This window comes from Pinus tabuliformis, chromosome J (genome assembly GCF_031772625.1).
Source record: "Pinus tabuliformis cultivar Carrire ecotype Pingquan chromosome J, CPIR1, whole genome shotgun sequence".
Taxonomy (NCBI): Eukaryota; Viridiplantae; Streptophyta; class Pinopsida; order Pinales; family Pinaceae; genus Pinus; species Pinus tabuliformis.
The window spans coordinates 1,184,409,291-1,184,416,565 of record NC_142295.1 but is presented as its reverse complement, the minus strand read 5'-3'; the positions used below and the strand labels follow the sequence as shown (position 1 = coordinate 1,184,416,565).

Below are 7,275 nucleotides of genomic sequence, written 5' to 3'. Positions count from 1 at the left end.
GCACCAATCTCGCCAAGAAAGATGAGAAGTCAGACAAATAGAAATCAAGAAAATTATAAGTCCGATAGATCAATTTGGTCTCAGTGGACATTAACCACCACCACCATCATCATCATCATTTTTAAAATTTTAATTTATGAATTTAATATTAAATTTATTGGAACAATATATTTTTCAATCTGATAAAAAAATTAAATAATAATAAATAAATAAAATATTTCAATATATTATTCTAAAAATTTTGACAAAATTTTTTAGTGACATTGGAATTTCCTACCACCAAAAAAGAGTAGTGGCTGTTGTGACATTGGAATTTCTTATAACCAGAAAAGAAGAGCCTAAAAACACTACAAATTTGCAAAAAAAATAATGGAAATTTGGGTATGATTTTTGTCAAAAAAATCAATATAACTTTTAAGTAACCTAGGTTATAACTTTCAAACTTGAAGACTTTGAAATAACTTAAAAAAAAAGGGATGTTACTATATCTATTTCCATCGTCAACACTAATCAGATTTTTTGAAAAAAAAATCCACAGATTGCGGCCAATAATTACTTTCCAAACGAATTTATGAATTCTCAGCCACATTAAGAGAAGCCATTCATCACCGTCATCATCATTCGGACAAAATCTTCGTAGCAAACACCACATTTGGCGGACCCGCCTGCCGCCTCTAACATCTCCGCCAAATCCTCGTCGCTCATTATTACATTACAGCTCTCACCGCTGCCGCCACCGGTAGCGATAGAGGAGGAGAGGAACGTCTTGAGATCCTCTGCGCTCACAATCCCTTCTCCATCTCTGTCCATCACATTAAACGCCTCCTTCAACGCCCACATCTCACCGTCATCATCAGAATTCGATCTGCTGTCTTTAATTTCTCGAATTTCCGGCATATTCAGCTGCAGAATCCGGCGAAACTCCTCAAAATCCACAGAGCCGCTGTTGTCGGCGTCGGCAACAGATATCATGGTCTTCATTTCCTCTCTGCTCAGCCCCTTCCCCAAGCTGAAGAAACGCTGGAGATCCAACAAATTGATTTTCCCGTCGCTGTCTTTGTCCAATACGCTGAAGGCCTCCTTCACCTTCCATGGTTCCTCCGTCCACGAATTTATTTTTTATGTCGGCTTCCTCCTGTTTCTGCTTGGAGGACACATGACTGCCAATATCGAGTGGCTAGGAGAGCAATCGGTATTCAAGTCCAGATATTAATTGAGAGGCGTACATCAATCGAAGGGGGCGCTGTATTTATACCTAAATGTGAGAGGTTGGGTATCGTCAGCGCTGACGTATGCACCATGGATTTTGTCTTGTGTGGTCAGCACTAACCTAAGGGTTTTAACGGGTCTCGAATCTCATTTTATGGTCAATCCGGCTTCCACGTGGTTTCAAACCTCGTGTTATGATGAACGTGGTTTCTTTTCCTTGGCTCTAGTGCAACATTTCCGAAACATCTGAAAAGTTTCAGCAAACAAATATCTTTTGGTGGCCATACATATAATTTTAAGGTAATATAAAAATAAAATAAAAAATAAAACACTTTATACGATTTTGGGTTGTGGTGGTTGTGTTCGTCTTAGCTTGGGCACATTGGGTGGTGGAGGTCAGAGCTTTTCAGTCATGGTTGGCCAGCTCAACCTGTAAGTTAATTTATTTTGTTATGGTCTCCTTTCTAGTCTTTGTCAATGTCTTACATTGTTTTTCTAGTAAATTGGGCTTTAAAATTTATTTGTATGTGTCCATTGCCTTTTGAAGTTTTTGAAGTTTGGTAAATTTAGTGAATTTTCTGGGGTTGTTTGGCGTTGGGTCTATATTAGTTTTCCATTTCTAGTAGTGGTGTTCACTAGTTAAGGTGACGAGGTTTAATCTAGGCAAGTTTAATTGTGTATCACAAGTGGTGCGGTGGGTGGGGTTTGGATTTTTGTATATGTTCACTTGGTCATTGTCGTTCCCCAGCCTTGGGGTGGAATTTTCTTTGTCCAATAGTCACAAGGAGTTAAGGTTGTGAATGAAGTAAGGCTTCCCTTTGCCTTCTCTCATAGATTGTCATCAAAATCTCAATCCTACATTTGGTGTTATTGTGACGATATTATTTGTTGGTATTCGAGCTTTGTTGAGGGGGGTTTGGGTCATTCTGCGTGCTCTTTTGTAGCTAGGGGAAATCCCCACATGGAAACAAAGTTGTATTTTCGTGAATTGACAATGTCTCCAAGGAAACCACTGAGGAGTAGGAAGGGAGGGAGTGATAGAACCCAACGTGGATACAGAGGGGAGAGGCTCTTTTCCCACAACTCAGTGGCGACATACTTCAATGGAATTATGCCTTAAACATGCCAGGAGATAAGGGATCTTGAGATTAAAGTCGGGGAGGAGAGGAAGTCTATGTTCGAATTTGAACTACTTGAGGACTTAGCAGGCTAGGTGCCAGACCCTGGGCACACCAGGGGTAAAAAGAAGTAGGACCTAAACTCAATTGTGCTTCATTGGAAAATGAAGACACTGTTGGGATTCGTTCTAAGGGATAAACATGTAAAGAAGAACAATATTTTCGCTTCTCTGGAGGATGTAAAAAGAATGTTGATAAAAATGAGGTTTTGTGTGGATAAAATTGATGCACGACTCATGCATGTGGAGAGCCATGTTCCTTGTGAATCTGATGGTGGGGACGACAAGGAACGCCCTGGCTCAAGTGCAAGAGCTCTGGCAATTGTATCGTTTTCAGACAATGACAATGATTTAGGGTGGTGGGTGAAGATCTATGGCTTTCTCCCGAAGCTCCTAGTTTTTGGATTTGGTAGGCCTGTGGATGGCCTCTCAATCTCTAGATTATGATGAGATATCATAGTCACAACCATGTGTTTTTGCGTTGGGTGTGTATCTTTCTTCATACTCTGGTGAATTTTGTCTTGTTTTGGGCTCATACCACTAATGTTTATATGGCAGAGGTGTTTTGAAATGTTCGTCTCTTGTTTCGCGGGCTAATGTTGGTGTCTCCTTCAAAGTGGGAGAATGGTTTCAGTGATGCCCTTAGCGCTTTTCTTCCACGGCTCTTGGGTTGGCTCTTGATTCTGAGTAAGGACCTAGTTTAATGGGATCTATCTCAGATTCTCTAGCATGGCTTTCGTCTAGGTTGTAATATTTTTTTGTTTGGAGGGGGTCGAGGCCTTGCAAGGCCAAGATGCAATGGTTTTGTGTCTATGTAATGAGTAGTGGTGCGTATAGGCGACATAGTTGAGGGTTGGGTCTTGGTGCTCCCTCTGTATGCATGTTGTTATCTATGTAATCCAATTCTCTTGATTAATACAAAGCTTTTAAGTTTACAAGAAAATATATATATTGAAAAAATATTATTGGTTTTACCAATTTGGGTTTCTAGGATAAAATCTGTGTTAATGTGTGTGTTTTTTATTGCATCTTTTATGTTTTCTTAAGAATTTGTTTGCAACAATTAATTGTATAAGGTGAAAACCTACACCTTTGTCACTTTCAATTCAGTACAAGATACCCAACTTCTTGGACCACTCTTTTTATATATTTTGGTATATGTAAAATTGAAGCACGGCTAGAAAAGGAAACAAACACATAAATTTGGACATCAAAAGTCTACCTTGGAAACCCTTTGCCAAGAAAATTAGCTACAAAATTGATATCGTGGCTAATTGGCCACATTGTGGCCAATCATGCCAACACCAACCGCTTGAGGCACTTTATAGTGGAGTTTGTCAAGCCTTTAAATAGGATCCATCACATCAATAACATATGACTATGTACCCATAAATTAGTTACAATTAACCATCATTAACTCGCCCTTAATAGAGTCAACTATGTTAATATTAAACTAATAGCATAAAGACCATATAGAGGGCATGTTTAGCACATGAATGTAATATGGAAACCATTATGAGGTTGTGTGTAGTAGGATGGGTCTCAAAGCTTTAATCCTAATCTAAGATTGCAAACAAATGTATCATGGCCTAAAAATGATTTTTAGAGCTAATAGACCATCCATAAGGTCCAAAATCCATCACATAGGACCCAAAAGAATATGTGGCTTACAAGTTCCATGTAGGTGCTATTATGAAGTTTTAGGCACTATGAATGGTTATTACATCATTGGTTATAGTCCAAGAGTAAAAACCCACACCTTGAGGATTAAAAGATGCTTTTAGGTTTTATTAGTCCTCATGACCATGCATAGGACCCCAAAGTTCACAACATAAGCCTTGTAAAGAGAATTTTTTGTTATGTAATATGGATATCATTATGATGTTTCACATGCCATGGGTGGATTTCAAGTGCTTTTCCATGGTCTCATTGAATCCAAAATAATACTTAGAGGAAGGGTGAATTAGTATTATTCAATTTTTTAACAAACTTTAAAATCTTTAAGCTATTTCTAATAAACCACACAAAACATCATAAATCAAATTACACACACATATATCAGGGGACTCAAACTTTTACATGGAAACCCATACGGGAGAAAACAACAGAACAGCTTCATCTTTATATATGAATGTAGCCACCAACCTACTATTACATCACTTTACTAGCACCAACCAAAAGGAGACCCACATCCCCTAATTTATAGGCATCCACCTAAAGTAGACACCACTTCCCTGATTTACAGGAGCCCACATGAAGGAGACACCAATTGATCCGAATGGAAAATGGCATCAACCCATGGTACTCATCCACCCATATTATTCATTGACCTATGGAATTTACCCATGGTATTGTAAATGGCATCTGCCCGTGGTATTGTAAAATCCACCCATGGTATTCATTCACCCATGGAATTGACCCATGGTATTGTAACTGAAAAATACTATAAGTAACAAGCCACATTTTGTAAAAGGATAGATTGTTCGCCACAATGTAGCCTTTACAGTTCAGAGGCATGCAGCCACCACATCTCTTCTCAGAGATAAGCTACCATCGCCCTAGCTGGTTTATTTTCATTACTATTTTAAATAAAAGTTTCTTTGTGGTTTTTTTTATTGGGCATTCTCCTATATTTCTTCTGGCAATTCAAATTTTCAGATCTTGGGGTCCTTTCCCCCAAGATCCATTGCAAGTTTTTAGATCTTGGGGTCTCTCCTCCCAAGATCCATTTCAATCTTTTAGATCTTGGGGGCCTCCTCCCAAGATCCGGATTAGTGGTATCAGAGCAGGTTATGATTCCATGGGAATGAGGGTTTGAGGCATATTTCAGTTTCAAATTTTGCAGCAATATTCAACAAACTTCAGGCATGTGCTACAACCTCCACAGAGCACTTTTCTTGGGTCAAGCAGGAAGAATTTTTCTTTTTTCATTTTTTTGCAGGAATTTTTTTTGGGCGGCGACTTTTCAGATCAGATCTGAAACATTTGGTACAAAATTTACAAAAACAAATACCAGATCTAGATTCCTCTCGAAAAATCACCCAATTTAAAAAAAAAATGGGTCGAATTGGAGTTCGGATGTGGGAGATATCGCTGATTTAAAATCAGCTATTTTATCAGAATTTTTGTGACGGCGAAACTGTTGTAGCGCGAATCTGAGATCTCAGAGTGTCCAGATAAGGATTTCCAGCTCATGGGAAGATGAAAAATGATCCTTCTGCTTCTAAAAACAGGTTATAATAAATATTCTGAGTTATATTGGCCGAGTTATGTCTATTTTAATTTTGGAGCAGCGTTCGGAGTGGGTTCCTATTGGAGACGTGCCCTCCCACCCCACTTTAGTAGGCACCTGCTTCACATTCATCAGTTTCAACATAGCATCATTTGGCTTGGGTTATTTGGAGATGTGCCCTCCCACCCCAGGTTATGTAGGCCCCTGCTACTTCTTCAGCAACCAACATCATGGTTATGGGTCAACCGCATAAAATCCTTGTCATCGAAGTCCATTTGCTAGGCCGCACACTATCAGAATCACAGTTGGTCACAAGCATTACAGGGTATCTCTATCCTCGGATCTTCATTTATCAGGGTTTTGGGTTAACCACATAAAACCCTTATCTTCAGTGGCTCTTCATATTCAACAAAGGCTTCACAGGAGGGAACTTTACGCAATGGGGACCATTGCTTCTTAAGGAGGGAGGAATGATCCGAATGGAAAATGGCATCAACCCATGGTACTCATCCACCCATATTATTCATTGACCCATGGAATTTACCCATGGTATTGTAAATGGCATCTGCCCGTGGTATTGTAAAATCCACCCATGGTATTCATTCACCCATGGAATTGACCCGTGGTATTGTAACTGAAAAATACTATAAGTAACAAGCCACATTTTGTAAAAGGATAGATTGTCCGCCACAATGTAGCTTTTACAGTTCAGAGGCATGTAGCCGCCACATCTCTTCTCAGAGATAAGCTACCATCGCCCTAGCTGGTTTATTTTCATTACTATTTTAAATAAAAGTTTCTTTGTGGTTTTTTTTATTGGGCATTCTCCTATTTTTCTTCTGGCAATTCAAATTTTCAGATCTTGGGGTCCTTTCCCCCAAGATCCATTGCAAGTTTTCAGATCTTGGGATCTCTCCTCCCAAGATCCATTTCAATCTTTTAGATCTTGGGGCCTCCTCCCAAGATCATCCACTAATTTATACCTCCCTAAACTTAACATCATTCAAATCACCTATAATGTTAGTTCTTTAGATAAAAATCATTGTCATTGATGAACTTTTCTTGGGAGTGTTAGAGCTCTTGCTAGAAATTTTGACAGATAATGCAATCTCAATCTTTGTTTTTTCCTTTTCTCGATATTGCACGCATGATATTTTGGGATCAAAAGCAACTGCTTGATATACTTTTCACAAAACCTAGTCCTCTCTTCTAGGATAACGCGACAATAGACCATTTTAGCACGTCGAAACATCTTCTTCAAGACTAGCCAAATATTGGCATGCAATCTGGTCTTATTGATCTTGGTTCAAATCTAGGCTTGTTTAGCCATTTCTCTAAATAAGAATATCTATACTTTTAAATAATAGATACAACAAAGGCATACTTATCGATCCACAAAGAATAGCCATGGCGAATCCAAGCTAGTAGGTATACATATTGTACAGAAAATTCAACACAATAATTAATGCCTCAATTAACAAACTTACAACAAATTTATCATTCTATCCGACAATGATACTCAAAGGTGTCCATGTTATATATATCCTTCTTCTAGATATACACATGATCTATTATGAAACCTACAAGGATATATTTTGATTAATAGATCTAACAAGTCCTAATTTCCTCAAAGGCTATGAAGTAGTTGTTATTTCCT

The 7,275-nt window shown here is 38.5% G+C and overlaps 1 pseudogene; it reads right to left on the bottom strand.

Annotated features, from left to right (window-relative positions):
* Nucleotides 1–358: 358 nt before the first annotated feature.
* On the bottom strand, nucleotides 359–1,158 carry LOC149231310 (uncharacterized; annotated as a pseudogene).
* Between the last annotated feature and the right edge of the window lie 6,117 nt (nucleotides 1,159–7,275).